General features: G+C 36.6%; 2 pseudogenes; both read left to right on the forward strand.

The window, feature by feature from the left end:
- The first annotated feature begins 5,854 nt into the window (after positions 1-5,854).
- Positions 5,855-6,802, forward strand: LOC132015132 (olfactory receptor 51G2-like; annotated as a pseudogene).
- An 11,199-nt stretch (positions 6,803-18,001) lies between these two features.
- Positions 18,002-18,947, forward strand: LOC132015240 (olfactory receptor 51G2-like; annotated as a pseudogene).
- Positions 18,948-19,447: the final 500 nt, after the last annotated feature.

Raw genomic sequence — 19,447 nt, forward strand, 5'->3', positions numbered from 1 at the left:
GGGAATGCTGGTGAAGGCTTCACTGATGAGCTGGAATTTAAGGAGAATTCTAAGGAAACATCAATTTGGGAAAAGCAAATATGCTTCCTGTGTAAAGGAACAATATTCCTTGTGTAATTCTGCAAAATTAATGTGACATTACAGAGAACTGAGATTAGGAATATTATGGCATCTGGTATTACTAACACACGGTTGTAGCTGCAGATCAGCAAGTCTCTAAATACTAGAACTAGTTCTTCACCCAGGATATATATATATATATATATATATATATATATATATATATATTTATTTATCAAAATATACAAGTTTGGTTTTGAATGGTCATTTTCCCAAAACACAAATACTCATCTGAATACTTTGAAGCTTGTAAAGAAGATGACAGTTATCACCAGTAGGCATGAACTCAACATTTAGATTGGGAAAAGTTCTTTTGCTTAATAGGGTGGGAAAGGAAGCTTCAGAATTTGCAAAATCATTTGATATTCTCCATGGTTTTGCATCTAAAGACAGAGTATGCCAACTTAGTCAAATCTAATGCATGTTTGCAAAATGTATTCATGAGACATGAGTTTTAGGATTGATTCCAGGGAAAGCTATCACATTAAGAAACACAGTCCATGAAATCTGAGAATCTGCTACTAGCTGCGTAACCACAGTATGCACATATACCATTAACATATACTCTTTAATTTGATCATGATTACAACAATTATTACTTAGAAAAAAACACAGATAAAGTCAAATCAATCATTTAACTTTAAAATGTACTATTTATCAAACACAGATTTCACCAGTTTAATCCTCAAATCTCACATCCCCTAACTCAACAACACTCCGCATTCCTGTAGATCTCTTTACTCTGGAAAACCGGTTACCGTTATACCAGTTTACTTGTAAGGACACTGATGATGGCAGTTGCTATTACTTATCTCTGAAAGACTCACACAGTGAATGACCTTTTCACTTGCAGATGTGTCTGTTGGCAGGATCCTCCCTCCCAAGAGGAGAGGCAGAACTCCACAGCTCAGCGTGCGGAAACAGTTTTACTTCAAAGGCTTGGTGGTTTAATGGTGATTTACAACCAACAAGAGAGGGTCTCCCAGGTGCCCAAAAAGTTCTGCTGAGATTTAAAAATCCCTGTGGGTTCCCAACTCACAGCCAAGAAGTGTAAATTTATTTTCACCCCAAAGAATCTGAGAAAGAAGGGAGCATGATAGAGAATCTTTTTGTATTGGAGAAACCAAAAGCTTCCTCTTTTGTTTTGTTTTGAACATAGTGGTCTGAGCAATTTCTGTATCAGATGAAAAGCAGGCTGGAGTGAATACATGTAAATCAGAACTATGTTTAAATAACATCAGCTGTTTAAGAAATGTTAAGCTTCTTAGCAAATAGTAACTACTTAAAAATATTTAGTACAAATAAGTACCTGCATGCTGTCAAAGCTTAAAACATGCATAATTGTTTCATTTAATTTTTGCAAAGACAATAAGTATTTTCCCAGAGGTAACAAAGCAAAACCACATCTAAATTTATCTTTCTGTAAAGAAAATAAAATATATTAAAATAATTTAGCACATGACATCAGACTGTATCCTTCTATACCTTGTGTTTTTCTCCCAAGGATTTATCAAAGGCATATTTCCATGACAGTACCAAAAAATGTCTCTCTGACTTTTAAAAGACAGTTAATATTGCATAATAAGAATATAATATAATGCAATAACTACCTTCCTGATTTTTCCGATTATGTTTCACAAATATGGATAATTATGCCATCTTAGTTCTTATCATTTTGTGCTCTCATATGTGTATTTCTATAGGAGACAAGCTAAAGTGAAATTGCTGGACCAAAGTTTATCTACTTTGCATATTTAATTCCTGTTTAACTTCCCTCCATATTGTCATCTTTAAAAAAGCAAAAAACAGGGCGCCTGGGTGGCTCAGCAGGTTAAAGCCTCTGCCTTCTGCTCAGGTCATGATCCCAGGGTCCTGGGATCGAGGCCCACATCGGGCTCTCTGCTCAGCAGGGAGCCTGCTTCCCCCCCTTCTCTGCCTGCCTCTCTGCCTACTTGGGATCTCTGTCTGTCAAATAAATAAATAAAATCGGAAAAAAAAAAAAAGGCAAAAAAACAATAAGAAAAAGACTCAGGAAAATGGCAAGCTTCTTTAGATAATATATCTTTCTTGGTGGTACTTTATTCTACATACATTAGTGGTTTCAACTCACAGTCTTATTATGGATATGTAAAGATTCAGGATGAGAAGAATCAGTGGAGACAGCTGATCAACCAATATTCACACTAAAGTAATTTCCATTTTGATTGCTTCTCCTCCATATAAGGGAAAATAGATACTTTGCATCAGAGAGGAGATATTTTTCCAATAAAAGTTAGGCTTATAGAAATTATAACTTTGATGTTATTTTGAGGTATATTTTGATAAAGGGAAAATGTGCTTGGGACCATGAATGACCTTTGAATCCTAGATTGCCTACATGTTAATTATCTGACATGGAGGCCAATAAATTAGTTTATTTGAATTTGAGCTTCTTCAAAGATAGCATGATTTGCAAATTGAAGTGAGAATATGTGACTTCATGTGGAAAAAAATAAACAATAAAAGGCACATAAAAAAAGTGTTTTCTTTAAATCCATAGACATGACTCATCATAAGGAGGGTCTACTGCTATTCCCACAATATTTACTAGCTGAATTTGTGGATATTTGACCACTCCTGTGAATGCCATTGAATCTGTGGATTCTACTAGGTTGAAATGCTGTATTTTAATTTGAAACTACATGACAAAAAAGGCCCTTGACATACACTTATGTATATGTGTTTATGTAAGGTGCATGGGATAGGGGTATAGTGTGGGATGATGGCAAAGGTTATCTAATTTATCATTTCAGAATTCCAAGGTAATTTCTATATACATTTAATATGGTTTCACATCTGAAACATACAGTATACATTGGACAACAGTAGAGTTCAAACAGATGCCTGTGATGCAATTAACTTTCAAGAAATCTCCAAATATATTGTAGAAGATATGAACAATCTTCAAATTTGGATATTACATATAAAAAATTAACTTCAGAGGGAAATGACACCAAGACTTAATGAGTGATCTTCAATTCATCTGATGTCAAAAAGTATCCAATACTTGGGTTATCTGTGAAGCATTCTTAGTAAGTAATGAGAGAGGGACTTTAAATCACAAAGAAAATGGGAGATTATATCCTCAGGAGATAGTTGCATGAATAATAAAGGAGCTCAAACCAGGTAACCAGGACTCTTGACTTTGGACATGGAAGAGAAAGCTGCCCATGCAGAGAAACTCTCTGCCTTTCAGATGAGAAGTTACCTGAGTTTGGAAAAGGACTAAAAACAAAGAGATTTTGGATGAACTAGTGCATAGAGAAAGTCTGGCCTATAATCCAAGGAATTATAGGAATGGAGAGGTGTTTCTTTCTGTGAAAATATCCCTAATTTGTTTCCTTCAAGAACCTATACAGTTGGACACTGGTATTGAACCAGACAAGTCAGTGGGTTCAGTGTATTCCTGACCTAAAGGAGTGTAGAACTATCCATGCCTGAGTTTCCACTGACCATGAGGTTCAGAGATGACCAATAAGTATAGATTCTGAAAAATCTTCAAAACAAAACAAAACACCATGCAGAAGAAAAAGCATTGAGAATAAACATGGCACCAGCCCTTAATTTTGAAAGGTACAATGATTGGACCAAGCAAAATGAGCTTTATCCAAAAAAGAGTGAGTTTCCTAGCCATGTTAACCCCACTTTCTCTATCCTTTACAACAAAATTTTAAAAATGGTAAAAAAAAATGGTAATAGCACTTCTGAAGCTAATCCCAATTTTCTTAACATTTTAAGATAATGCAAAGAAATGTAGTTAATCCCCTGTTAGTATTTATAGAAGTCTCATCCAAATTGACTTGGATTGAGATTTTGAAAAATTGACTAGCCTGTCATAAGGGCACAGGGACAAGTAGGCAGGATCTTCAAGCTTCTAATTTACAATATCATTTTAGATAGTCAGACTTTATAGAAACACTTGAAAAATTATTATTTTCTCTGAGAATCTTAATCTGATTGAAGATTAGATTTAAGGGGGAATTCAAATAGGAACAGCTGGGAAATTCTCGGGCCACCACAGCTAGGACCCATAAACGCCAGACAGGTAATGAAGATTTAGCAGTGCACATCTCTACAAAGTCCCCCAAACAATACCAATAATGGCATTAGTGAGTGAGGGTAGATGAAGGGTTGAAATAAGGAGTACATGCAAGTATTTGTAAAGCTTATTGTTAGTAAGATGACTGCTGTATGAAGGGTATAAGTATATATATGCAATGTCTATTTAGTTTCATAAAAACAGAATCTGATGAGGGATAGACTCAGAAAAGAAATGTGTACTTTGCTATCTACGAGAAGGAGATCCAGTGTATCCACAATTGGTTTTATCTAGATAAATAAATTTTCGAAACATAGACCATGAAAATGGTCTCATCTCTGACATATTGTACATTATAGTTGAATATTAAACAAGCTTATCATTCCTTCAAAGAAAAGCTAATTATACGTTCTTAGATCTTGGATATAATCTTAAACCTTAGAGCCAAGCATATCAAGAAAAATAATATTTATTGACTATTTGGGTGAATAACCATAACTTTATGGAACTACATCAACAAAATATGCATTTTATAAATTTTGTTTTATTGTTATTAAAAATGAACAATGTGCTTACACAAATATGTAAAAAACTATGTAAAATATCCCTAGATCTTAAGTAAAACTCAAAATATTTAACCCTATAATAAAAAAGATAAGCCATGAACATGATTCAACAAATATTAAACAATCTAAGATTTTAGTATTTTTAAATATATAGAACTAAATTATTTTTGTTTTTCTTCAAGTTCAATTGAAAAAAATTGACAGTTACATTCAACAATGAATTAACATGGAACAGTGCTTCATAACCTGTGGAGGGAAGGTACACTTAAAATTCTTCAATCAATCACAAAACATTTTCATAAATATAATTATTATTATGTTTAAGAAAAATGAAATGGAAATACATGCAAAATCCAGTAATAGCCTTATTATTGTACACTAATAACAATTACTATTATTAAACTAAAGAAGTAGAGATATATAATGTCAATTAATGCAAAAGTTTCTAATGCTTATTTTATTTAATTTAATTTATTTTTTTTAAAGATTATTTATTTATTTGAAAGACAGAGATCACAAGTAGGCAGAGAGGCAGGCTCGATCCCAGGACCCTGAGATCATGCAGAAAAAATAGGATATAAAAATGTGTTCATGGAGAGAAATGTGTCCTTGAACTACAGTTTAAGTAACACTAGTCTAATATGGATCAAGGAAGACCAAGGCACTAAGATATACCTTTGCATGATATACCACTGTAATTACAATAACAGATAGGAATATATATAGATTTTGGAATTTTAAAAGAAATTTATTTGAAGTGCATTATTTATTTTGGATTTTTTATTTTAAAAAAATCATCATGTAAACTAAAGGATTTAAACTAAATATAAAGTGTACATTTTTCCCTCATTTTTCCTCTAAAAAGCCACAATATCTGAAGAATTTGATAAAAAAAAAGGTCTTGTTTTTTAATCTAGAGGCTCAAATGCTCTGTATTGGGAAACAGCATTTAAACTCATACTAGATACAGATCAAGGCTGGTCATTTTAAAATAAAAGGTGTTATGAGTTGTCAAATGCTAAAGTCAAATTGTAACATCTGGAATGAGACAATAAATGTCATTCTAGGAAAGGCATGCAGCACTGGCAGCATGCTGCCCACCAACAGCACCAAAGCCATATTCTCCACCTTCCTGGTGACAGGCATACCTAGTCTGGAGACTGTGCACATCTGGATCTCCATACCCTTCTGTACCATATTCTTCATTACCTTGGTGGGTACTGTGACCACCATGGTAGTTATCCACAGGGAACAGACCCTCCATGTGCCTATGCTCCTCCTCCTAGCCATACTAGCTGCCTCTGATCTGGGTCTGTCCCTCTTCACTTTCGCCAAAATGCTGAGGATCTTCTCGCTGGATGCTTGAGAGCTCAGCCTCTCTGCTTGCTTCACCCAAATGTTTTTTATTCACACTTTCCAGGATTTTGAGTTGGCTATCATACTGGCAATGGCCTTTGACCACTATGTGACCATTTCTCACCCATTGCATTATTGTTTCATTCTCACAGACAGTGTAATAAGTTTGGCCATTGTACTGTGAACCTTGACTGCACAGGTACCTCTGCCTATCCTCTTGAGAAGGCTGTGCTTCTGTCATTCCAATGTACTATCTCATTCCCACTGCCTGCATCCTAACATTATAAAGCTCTCTTGTTCCAGCACCAGGATCAATAGGATCCTTTGGATGTAGTATTATCCCCTGTGGGACTTGATTTTCTTCTCATTTTCTTTTCATATGTTCCGATACTAAAAACCGTACTGAGCTTTGCATCCTACGGTGGCCACGTCAAGGCTCTGAAGACCTGCATTTCCCACATCTGTGCCGTGCTTCTTTTTCACATCCATGATCTGCCTGTCTGTACTGCACTGCTTTGGCCTAAAACTTCCCTCACATATCTACATGACCATGGCTAACATGCATTTCCTCATTCCTCCTGTGATGAACCCCATTGTGTATATGGTGAAAACCAAAGAGATATGAGATAAAATTCTGAAACCCTTCATCAAAAGGGACCAGAATCCTAAGTCATGTTTATAACATGAATGAGCTCTAGCCTTACAGAGAAAGAACGTTTCATGAAACAAAAACCTTGCTCATATTCCAAATGCCCACAAAGATTCTGTTTGATTGAATCTTTTGAATTACATGGAATATTGAGCTGGGTATCCTGTAAAACGATTTCTATTCTCTGGTTTGAACAAATGTACATTGAACAATAAAAATTATTTAGGAAATTGACAGTCTGAAATAATGGACTTTTGTCATTACTTTTTGGTCTCAATGGTTCATATGTTTTAGAGAAGTTTGTAGTCTGATAGCTCATCATGGACAGAGTGAATAAAGTACTTTTTGTTATCATCTGTATATATATCACCTTTGATGTAATGAGAACTTTTTAGTGAATACCAATTCTGTCCTTGACTCTTTGAGGAACTGAGATATATTACTGAATTAAACAAAGTTCTTGCTTTCATAGTGCTTTGTTTTCTTGATAATATTATTTTCGAAGTAAGGAGTAATAAAAACAAAGAAGTGGAAATCTAATATTGTTATTGACAAAAAAAAAAAACAACTAAAAACAATGAAATTTCCAATAGGAGCAATCTCTACCTAAATTGGATTTGCCAACATTTCTCTTGCCAGAGTCTAAAAATCATCATTTGGGAAAAATATAATGTTTAATTCTAGTATGTCAACCTGTAGTATCGCGTTCTGTATTTCAAGCATGTTCACTCCTTGGCTTCTCAGCGTCCAGACTTTGGCCTTGAGGTTCTTAGTCCCAAATCCCTCAAACCCTCACCTTCTCTCCTTCCACGACAACCATCGATTTATCATCATCTTTCATATTCACTATGGATCACCCACATTCCAATACTCCAGGAAGAGCTCCATCAGTATTGATTCTTCCTTGGTTTTTATACATTGTAATTGTAAACTTAACTTTGGAATCAACTTGTATTTTCTACTCTAACTTACACTTGTGCTTTTGAGTTCTCCCTAAGAATAACATGAGATTCTTCATATTGAAAGGACTACAAATTAATGATCTTCAATTCATTTGGTTTTACAGTGTCTGAATATATATTTTTTAAACAATTGGTGGTGTTTTTCATGATCCACAGTTATAGTTTTAAATGTTTGCAGCTTTCTCCCAGTCACTCACACTTCACACCATACCCTTTCTTCACTTTCACATACGTAAAAGAATCTATGTCTACATATGCCATCAAATTTTTCCTTCCAGTATTAGAGAAAGAATGCAATGTTTTTTCAAAGAGGGTCAAACTATCTCATCTCTGAAATGCATTTCTTTTAATATTACCTGAGATGCTCAGCTTTGCCCTCTACCCCAGTCTCTTTTTCCCATCTTGTTTACATTATTACTATTATTATTATTGTGCAATATTTCAAGCATAAAAAGATGCAAAGAATAATACAACAAACATGTCTGTATAACAAACAGAGATTTTGTTTGTCTGTTTGTTATACAGATTTTGTTTGTTTGTTATACAGAGATGTTTGTTGTATTATTTCTACTGAATTATAATATTTTGCCTCAATTTGGTCAGAATTTTTTTTTAAAGTCTCTATTATTTGAGAAACAGAGCACTAGCAGGGGGAGCAGCAGGCAGAGGAAGAGGCAGGGAGTAGGGAGCCTGATGTGGGGCTCAATCCCAGAACCCTACAATCATGACACATTCGCTGACGGAGCTACCTGGGTGTCTCTGAGTCAGAATTAAAAAAAAAAAAATTAAATAAGAAAAATACATAGTAAAATAGATAAATAGATACACAGATAATATATAATAAAGAGAACATTTACAAAACTAATAATAGTAACTATTCCTGTAACCTGGGATCTTAAGCCCATACTGGGCCAGCCAGGTGTCTCTCAACCACATTTTTAACCTTACTTTTAGACCTTTTTTCCTTCTTTGGTAGGCTGAATGTTGGCCCACCAACTATCTTGACATCTTAACTTGTGAATGAATATGTTACTTTACATGACAAAAGGAATGTTACAGATATGTTTAAGTTAAGGATCTTTAAAATGGGAAGATTATTCTGAATTTTCTGAGTGGGCTAGATGTTGTCACATAGTTCCTATAAGAGGGAGGCAGGAGGTCAGAAAAGAGAGAAGTGGAATATTGGTGGTTTTATAGATAGAGGACTGAGGGGTGCCTGGGTGGCTCAGTGGGTTGATGCCTCTGCCTTCAGATCAGGTCATGATCCCAGGGTCCTGGGATCAAGCCCCATATAGGGCTGTCTGCTCAGCAGGGAGCCTGCTTCCTCTTCTCTCTCTGCCTGCTTCTCCACCTACTTGTGAACTCTGTCAAATAAATAAATAAAATCTTAAAAAAAAAAAAAAGAAGATAGTAGACTGAGTCCATGGGCCAAAGAATGCAGATACCTGGGGCACCTGGGTGGCTTGGTGGTTTAAAGCCTCTGCCTTCGGCTCGGGTCATGATCCCAGGGTCTTGGGATGGAGCCCCGCATCAGGCTTTCTGCTCAACAGGAAGCCTGCTTCCCCCTCTCTCTCTGCCTGCCTCTCTGCCTACTTGTGGTCTCTGTCTGTCAAATAAATAAATAAAATCTTTAAAAAAATGCAGATACCTCCTAGCAACTACAAACTAGAAAAGGCAAGCAACGGGTTGTTCTTCATCGTCTCCAGAAAGAATTTGACCTGCAGATACATTGATTTTATCCCTGCAAAATCATTTTATAGGTTTAACCTCCAGAACTCTAAAACAACAATACTGTATTGTTTTATACCATTGGGTTTGTGTTAATTTGTTATAGTAGCAATAGGAAATTAATACACCTTACCAAGCATGAATTTACTATGTTACCTTAATTAGAATCCTTCGAAATAATTTTTATCTAATAACTCCTTTTCCACTAGCTGCTTTGCAACTGTTTAAAAAATTATTTAAGATGCTCTCTTCATAAATTAATTCTTACCTAACATGGTAAGAATAGATCATGTACTTGATCTATTTTCCTCCTTTGGCTCATAAATTACTTAAAAAATATGCATTAATTGTCTTAATTTTCTCCCTCTTGTCAATTTAAAAATACATGTATTATGGTGGAATATAAAGCTTCATGGAAATAAATGTGTAATTTAACAAAAATTTTTATAAAATGAAAATCCATGTAAATATCACCTAAGGAAAGAAATAATAAATTATCAAGACCCAGATTTTCTCTGCAGCCTTTCCTGAACATAATTTCATCGTTGTAACCACATTAAAAGCCAGTATGCTGACTTTTATACTATCTATTTCATTGATTTTTTTATATTGTGACTACTTAATATGCATCACCAAACAACATATTTTGCCTATAATTTAACTGAAGTAAAAATAGTTTCCTCTTCAACTCCATTATAATCAAAATTTGCCCCTACTATTCCATTGAAATAGCTAGGCCAAAAGATCACCAATGAATCAAAAAACCAAATCAAATAACCTATTCCAACTTCCATCTCCTCATCACTGGACATTTCATCAATATTTGGCACTGTTGACCACTCACTTATTTTTCAATATCTGTACTTTTTGGCCCCTCTAATGCTTCTCGATACTGATTATTCTCTGATCTCTTTGAATAATTTGGCTCATTGCATTTTCTGGCTTCACTTCTTTTGCCAACTCCCTGGCTATGAATGTTGCCATATCAATCTCAAACTCATCCTCTCTCCTGAATTCCAGGTAGGTTTGCACATCACTCCTGGAGAATCCCCTTTCTATGCTATATGGAAATCATAAACTCAACAAAGCCAAAATAGAACTTACTGATCCTTCTCCACCCTCAACTGCAAATTCTTCCTGCTTCCTTCCCCATTTGTGTTCTCCATTTATGTACATGGCATCTCCATTCACTCCCTCACTTCAGCCAGAAATAGAAACCAAATGCCACATGTGGTCCTCACTATCCCTCACTTGTAATTTATAATCCCTTGTCAATATTGTAGATTCTATTTACTTGATATTTTTTACTACTTTTACATTTCCACTCCTCCTGCCTCAATTTAGACCTTAATAATTAAGTAGACCATTTAACCATTCAGTTGGTTGGTTTCCCTGCCCTCATTCTCAAATGACTCCAAACAGAACTGAAAAATAGCTTTCAAAATCTAAAGAATATTATGTTGTAACACTTGTTTAATTAAGCTTTTCCATTACTTCTCTTCACTTTCAGTTTAGTCGTTGCTCACAACTACCACTATTATTCTTTGATAGTTATCTAGTGCAAAATGTTTGTTTCTGATTTATGCTCAATTTCCTGAAATAAATGAGCTCCTTTTTAACCACCTGCTGTATCTCTAACAAATTACTACAATTTTTCCAGTTATATTTTCTTCCTTAAATACTCTTCTTATTAAATATCCATAATACAGTCCATCTAGTTTTGAATTAATATTTCTAGTCATCTTTGTGTTATGCCATCAAGGATTAGAATTATGTTTAGGTCACATTAAAAGCTACTCATATTTCAAACATGGTGAATGAAAACATTTCCAACACATGTTCATTGGGTTCAAGGCCATGGCATACTCTTGAAAATGCACAAGGAAAGAGGTAATACAACTGATCTGTTTCACTAGTTTTGCTTGTTTTCTGTAGCCATGTTGACAGATGGCCCTTGACCAAACTCTAAGAATAATCCCCTAGAGTGTTCATATAGTTTCTCAGTAAAAATGTCATTATATATGTCCAAGCAGTAGTTCAATATGAACCAGGTTGGTAACATATGTTAGATAAACATAGAATTTGTTATGTGTACCTGTTGCCTGATTTAGAATCTACATACACCAGTCATGTGACAGATGTGTACCCATGTAACTAGCCTGCTTTAAGAACTCTGGACTCCATAACTCAAACAGGCTTCCCTGGAAAGAGATATCTCTCATGTGTTCCTGAAGTTTGTGGCTACAGCAACCCTTGTAAAAAAGAGAGGAAACACTTTGAAGCCTATACGTGGCCTCTATTGCCCTTACTCTGTATACCTTTGTGCTGTTCCTGCACAGCGCCCTTTGCTATACTAAATTTTAGCCATGAGTATAAACTTGTGTTGACTTTTATAAATGACTCAGTGAATCACTAAGTGGTTTTGGCACCCCTATATGATTCCTCTATGTCATACCTAATTTGGTCCCTACTTCAATTTCCCAGGCCTTTCCTGGCCAGATCCATGACGACTCTGACCATAGTTTGCATCTTATAGCACTCTCTTTCTATCCTCAAAACAAAATCCAGGACCTTTTCATATGTTCTGGTGAATCCTTTTTAATCTCCTTCACCCATTCCTCAGTAAATTTGAAAATTTCACTTTGAGGAGGTAGGGAGGATGTAAAGTGACGGCCTGAAAGAAAAGTTAGTTGTATGCTATTGTAACAAAGATCTATCAAAGCAAAATGAATTTGTCTTGGAAGAAATCTGTTAATATTATCATTCATGAAAATAGTGCTGTAGATATTCTACTCTCACCACCCAAGATATGAATAATTTAAAGAAAAAAACCAAAAAACAAAAAACCTACTGAACTGGGAGTGGGGGTTAGGGAGGAAAAGGATTCTATATCCTAGAGATCTGAATATGATACAAGATATTTCTGGGACCAAAATATTGGGGTCTATGTGATGACTTTTATCTCTAAGGGACTAAAAAGTCTTAGACTGGTAACTGAAGAAAGGAAGCTTGAAGCAGGACCAGCTATGTGTTCTAAGTTAATATAGTATATCATCTGGAGACATGGCAAACACTCACAAAGATTAGCAATAGACTCTTCTTTGTTTGGCACATGCACATTTGATGCTTCTCTCGACCCTATACCACAAAGATTGGGTGTGATTCTTACCGGGATTCATAGTGAGTCTCCAGAACCTGCTTTATAAACCTGCTCACTAGGCACCATGCTCAAGGCAGGGAGCCTTATGAGGCCCCAGCTGCATAACAGTTCACAGAGCTCGTGTCCCTGCCCTGGGGTCTGGGGAGTGACAGAAGCACTTCAAACGAGGTCACCTCAACTCTTGTTGTATGCATATTTTGGATGGAAGAAATCCATGGACTAGAGAAATCATGGACTATCTTAGATACAGTTACAAACTAAGTATGAGGATCTCTGAGATGGGAAGGACATTTCCTGGAGCTTCATAGAACCTCTATTCCTCTTATATGACATATTTTATAGTTTTCAGAAAAAGATCCCTGGCCCCCTTTTCCTTACCCAACAATCACTCAATTATTTCCCTTAGAGTTTAAGATCAACTATCAGGTCAAACATCATTTATGAAGAAATGTATTGGGTAATCTATAAATAATTGATGTATGAAAAACAAGAGAGAAGAAGATAACAAAGGAGGAAAGAAAGGAGGGAGGAAAGAAGGGAAGGAGGGAAACGAAAAATCCGAGATATGATTTATAATTCCCACACCACATTGTAATAGAGGCAACCCCAAATATTTACTAATGACTTTCCCAGGATGAAGAGTTATGTGGAGTTCTTGTCTTAAATGAGATAGTTTAAAGGACTGATAAGATTGAACCTAGGCTATAGGATTTTTGAAAAGCAGAATGGTTCTGCATTCACACTTTTTAAAAAAAGTTTTTATTAAAATTCCAGTTAGTTAGCATACAGTGTAGTATTACTTTCAGGTGGGCAATATGGTGATACAACACTTCTATACAACATCCAGTGCTCCTCACAACATGTGCCCTCCTTAATCCCCATCACCTGTTCCACTCATCCCCACCCACCTTCCCTCTGGTGACCATCAGTTTACTCTCTCTAGTTACAGTCTGTTTCTTGCTTTGACTTTCTGAAGAACTGACGTGACTTAGTTCATGTTCTGTTTCTCAGGACAGTGCAAACAGCTCCAGGACTCCATTTTTGTGGCTATTGTACTTTGAAGCAGTATTTACAAGTTTAAAGATCTGCATAGCCAAAGAGCCCCTGGCATTGCATCAAAGAGCATGGTAGTGTTTCTTCACAAATTGTATATTTGGGGGGGGGGGGCGCCTGGGTGGCTCAATTGTTAAGTGTTTGCCTTCAGCTCAGGTCATGATCTCAGGGTCCTGGGATCTAGCCCCATATCGGGCTCCCTGCTTGGCATCCCTCTCCCAGTCTTCCCTGCTTGTGTTCCCTCTCTGGCTGTCTCTTTCTCCATCAAGTAAAAAATTAATTAATTAATTGATTAATTAAGTTAAAAATTGTATATTTTTCAAAAGGTTTCTGGAATTCAAATTTCCACTATCTCCTACAAATATTAGGCATTGCTCAACAAAATGTCATCTGCACTCAGTTGATAATGATGAGACAACGAAGGAAGAAACTAGAGAGAATTGCGTTATCTGCAACTAATGAATCACTGAACATTACAGCAGAAATTAGGGATGTATTATATGTTGGCTAATTGAACTTAAATAAGAAAAAGAGAGAGAGAGAAGAAGAACATTGGCCCTAGCCTTTACCTCGAGGTGTCCTCCCTTCCACTCCTCGTTAATGCCTGTCATTTTAGCATTTTTTATGATCAAATCCAGACAGTTTGTAATGCGCACCCCTTCTCCATGGGTAGATGAATGCCCACATTATATAGCAACTGCTTACTAGATATTAAACATAAAAAAAATTCTTTAGGACTACGGGAATAAAGGAAATACCCACTGGCTCATTTTATCAGATGAGAACGCAGGCTGGAATGCTTGAATGCAGGTAAAATCTGGACTATGAATCACGTAAGGGCTTAGAATACTTCTCCAGCTTGCACAAAAAGCAGTGCGGAAACATACCTTTCCTTAATTTCTTAAATATCACAGTAGGATAGCTTACTTTCTGAGAAAGAGAGTTTCACATTCATTTTAGGGGTACTGCAGACTCAGTTTAGTGGGAATTGGACAGGATGACCTTGAAAAATCTTAAAAGTTTGTTTCTTTTTGCTTTTGTTTTCTGGAAAAGCTCAAATAAAGAGAATACCATTTTTACTACTCACTCTGTGACCATAAACATCCTGCCAGATGTTCTTGTGGGAGGGATATTTTGCCCATCTGCTTACACTCAGCAGAGGACGGCATGAGGAAAAGCGGGCGGAGAAATGCATGCTTCTCACCTCTGGTGGACTAAACTCTAAGCACCATGACGAGTCTGTTAGAATCCTTCTCTCTCTTCTCATACTTATTGCCACAGTTATCTCAAATGAAATTATGCTCTTTGGATAATTATTCTCTATCAGAATTTGGCTTTATTAAGTCCATTATCTCTCCGCAAATTCCAGTAATATGCCTGACACATAACAGACTTTGAATTATATTGAAAAAATGTATTTCATGCTGTTGACAAAATGCAGTATCTGCTACTATCTTCATTTTCTGCTTGCCTGTCTCAGGCAATTCCCCAAATCCCTAGCGTCCATGATTCTTCCCACCAAGCCTTATGTTTGGTGAGCATTTGCTGTCTTTGGAGGATGGAAGTTTGCCTTCCTTAGGTTCCTACTCAGCTCAATACCTAACTATAGACAGAATCAGACACATAGGTGGAATCCATCCCTATACTTGAAAGTCTGATCGTAGCAACCTTTCGTTTCTGACTTCCTTAGAAGTTAGAGTCAAGGCAAAGACGTCCAACATCCCCAGAGACTTTTCCCATCTGTGAATTGACCACCAGCTTATCGCATATCATCACATGTCTCCCTAATACAAAATTTTCTTCTTTCCCACTCTTGTCCTATTTCAGGAATGGATTTTCTATTCTATTCATAATGGTATGTTAAATATTTTCCCAGGAATATTAATGCTGAATCTCAGATGTTTTATTTTGACTAATGATGATTATGTCTCTGCATTTATGAGAATTTTAGTGTATTATTAGGGGGTGGTGCTTTTCCTTTCTTTTGAAAATATGCTGTGGTTAACAGCCTATAGGTAAAATTTGTTGAGGTAAATTGATGGATGATACAAAGTGTCTGCATTGCGCACCTCACCCTCTATAATCAAAGTTCAGAGAGAGTTTTTATTAAAGCAACAATGATGACTGGTACTCACCCACCATCACCTCTCCACAGGTATAAACAGAAAATTCCAGTCCTCCCCTGCCTATTGAAGATCTTTTCTCAAACCTGATAGGACGCCTCTGCCTTTTGCCTTTCTTGTAGGTGGTTATCACTTTTTCTTCCTCCACAACCCATCCTATACTAATTGTCAATATTGATTTACTGTTCAATTACCATTTTGCTTTGATTCTGACATGGTTTTCACTCTTCACAGAATTTCTTCTCTAGGTTTTTTTAGACAGATGGTTAGTCTGTTGAAAAGGGAGTGTAGGTATTCTTGATGACGTTAGAGGACAGTATTATAATTAGTGTACAAAAAAGGAGAACATGTTAAAACCTCCATTGTTAAGAGAATTTTCCTAAGATGTTAGTTAAGAAAATCGTCATTCAATGTGAACTTCATGTATGTGCTCAAGTTTCTTTTGAACTCTATGTACTCAGATTTCACACTGTATTCCTTTCTTTAATAATTGACTTTGAAGTTACCCAAGATCATTTTTTAAAAAAAATTAATATATAATGTATTATTTGTTTCAGGGGTATAGGTCTGTGATTCATCAGTCTTACACAATTCACAGCACTCACCATGGCACATACCCTCCCCAATGTCCATCACCCAGCCACCCTATGTCTCCCATCCCCTCCCTTCCAGCAACTCCCAGTTTGTTTCCTGAGATTAAGAGTCTCTTACTGATATGAGGAAATTTTTTTTTAGCATTTTATTTATTTATTTATTTATTTAAATTTTTTATTTTTTTATAAACATATATTTTTATCCCCAGGGGTACAGGTCTGTGAATCACCAGGTTTACACATTTCACAGCACTCACCAAAGCACATACCCTCCCCAATGTCCATAATCCCACCCCCTTCTCCCAACCCCCCTCCCCCCAGCAACCCTCAGTTTGTTTTGTGAGATTAAGAGTCATTTATGGTTTGTTTCCCTCCCAATCCCATCTTGTTTCATTGATTCTTCTTCTACCCACTTAAGCCCCCATGTTCTGATATGAGGAATTTGAGAAACAAAACAGCAGATCATAGAGGATGAGAGGGAAAAAATGAAACAAGATGAAAACAGAGATAGAGACAAAACCAAGATCATTCTTTAGAAAAGTGAGTTGTGGGGACTCAATTAGTTAAGACTCTTGGTTTCAGCTGGGATCATGATCTCAGGGTCCTGACATCAAGCCCCATGTCAGGCTTTATGCTCAGTTCAGAGTCTGCTTGTCCCTCTCCCTCTGCTCTTCCACCTGCTCACTCTCTCTCTTTCTCTCCCTGGGATAAATAAGTAAAATCTTTAATTAAAAAAAAAAAAAAAGTGAGTTGTGGAGAGAAGAATGTCGATCCCAGTTGGGATTTTTTATCTGTCCCATGGTCATCCATGAGTGCCCTAATGGATGTGTTTTGTGTTGGCCAGTGGATTACTAGACCTCCAAAGACGTAAATTACATATTGTCTGTTTCATATTACTTAAACTGAGTGCACAGCGGGAGCTCAGTAAATGTGTAATGCCATTGAGAATATATGTATTTCCAACTACAAATATTTACTCTCCATCTTCTTCCTCTCACACATCTGTCCTAGCTCTCCAGCACTTTTTCAGAGAGTGATAACAGAGATTGAGAAGGGATTTAATCCATTAGGCAAACACATCAAGCCCAGTCCCTCCTGGTGTCTTCTTGTCACAGGTACTACTTTTAAATCTCTTTCAGAGAAAAAGATATATTTGGTGGCATCAGAGTTCAGAGCCAGTATTAACATTCTTGTACTTGATTTTCTAACTTCCAAGGAACCATTAAATATAATTATCTTTTTTTCTTTAGAACCCATTTTCTGGTATTAAAAGTAATCTAGTTTATGCATCTGTATCCTGTGCTCTCACCACAGTTTCCCTTTCCATTTTTCAAGCCTTGAAACATCTTCAAATGAGGAAGGAGTTTTCTCTGCGAAAGGCACAAACAGCCCCCTGAAAACTAAGACAAGCCTCAGAGAAGACAGACAGCATTTGTACTCTGGTGGAACCTCTAAAGGAATGAGATTCAGTGCTGGAAAAGAGGAAGCAGAGTGATATTACTCGGCAAGCATGGGCCTTGGGTGCTGTGGGATGAGATGCTAGGAAAATGCTATGAAAGAATAATTTTTTTGCCTTCTTTATAATTTTTCCAGGGCAAGCTCTTCCCAAATTTATGGTAGTTCTTAACAACAGTAATGCCAGCAGCTTCATCTTCATACTGATGGATCTCCCAGAATTGGAGGCCGCTCATTGCTGGGCAGCTATCCTTGTCTGCTCTGCCTATATTCTCTCTTTGTTGGACAACATCACCATAATGTACATTGTCAAGTCTGTTCCCAGCCTCCACATACCTATGTACCTCTTCCTATCCGTGCTTTCAATGGCTGACCTGGGCCTCTCAGCTTTTACGCTGCCTTCAATGGCAATTGTCTTTCTCCTAGGCCAGAGAAAGGTAGGAGCTGCAACCTGCTTTCTGCAACTCTCTTCATCCACACATTCTCAGTTATTGAATCAGCTGTGCTCTTGGCCATGGCCTTTGACTGCTGTGTGGCTATTTGAGAACCCTTACACTATGCCAACAATCCTCACAACCACACGCATTGGGGCCATTGGGCTGGTCATTGTGACCCGTAGTGCTGCTCTCCATCTGCCCCTGCCTGTGCTCCTTGGCAGACTGCAATTTCAGCCCGTGAATGTTCTGTCTCATTCATACTGTGTTCATCCTGATGTCTTAAGGCTAGCCAGTTCTAGCACTCTTCTAAACAGTGGCTTTGGGCTCTTTGTCATGCTCCCCACACTGGGGTTGGATGCTGTACTCATTCTGCTCTCCTATGTGCTAATCTTGAGGACAATATTGAGCATTGCTTCCAACACTGAGCGACTCAAAGCCTTTAACACCTGCATTTCCCACATCTGTGCTGTATTACTGTTTTATACCCCTCTGGTCAGCCTGTCAATAATCCACTGTTTTGGGAAAAGGAAGCTACCAGCTCAGGTATACATGCTTCTATCCTATCTTCACTTTCTTTTTCCTCCAGTGCTCAACCCAATTGTCTACAGTATTAAAACCAAAGATTCAGGTATGCATTCTGAAGACGTTCCATCCAAGAAAACTCTGAGTCACAGAGATGAAATATTGGTTGCTATAGTCCCTCTTCCAACTGAAGACATCTCGGAGACAGGGCAGAGCATATAGCTCCCATCTGATGTATCAATCAATTAATTATTCAAAAACATCAATTGAAATATATTGAAATGTGTTTTAACATATACCTTTTAAAACAACACCTGTTTAATGAAAAAAAAAAACATGTTGCTCATTCTGCAAAAATCAATATCAGACTGTAAAAGACTCAGATTATTACAGAGGAAACTGACAGTATGTTGAGAGAATATCATTAACATGTAAGAGCAAGCAGATTAGAAGAGTGGAATTCAAAGAAATCTAAGATATCTCCAACTAAAAACCTAGAATTTTATTTATAAATTAAACACAGGAGGACTTCACTTGGTATACCTTCTGAAAATTTGGCAAATATGTAAAATCAAAATGTTTTTCTTGTAATTTGCATAATAACTGTAGATGTGGGTTACACTAGAAAATCTAAACCAAATGAAA

The sequence above is a fragment of the Mustela nigripes genome, chromosome 1, assembly GCF_022355385.1.
Source record: "Mustela nigripes isolate SB6536 chromosome 1, MUSNIG.SB6536, whole genome shotgun sequence".
NCBI lineage: Eukaryota > Metazoa > Chordata > Mammalia > Carnivora > Mustelidae > Mustela > Mustela nigripes.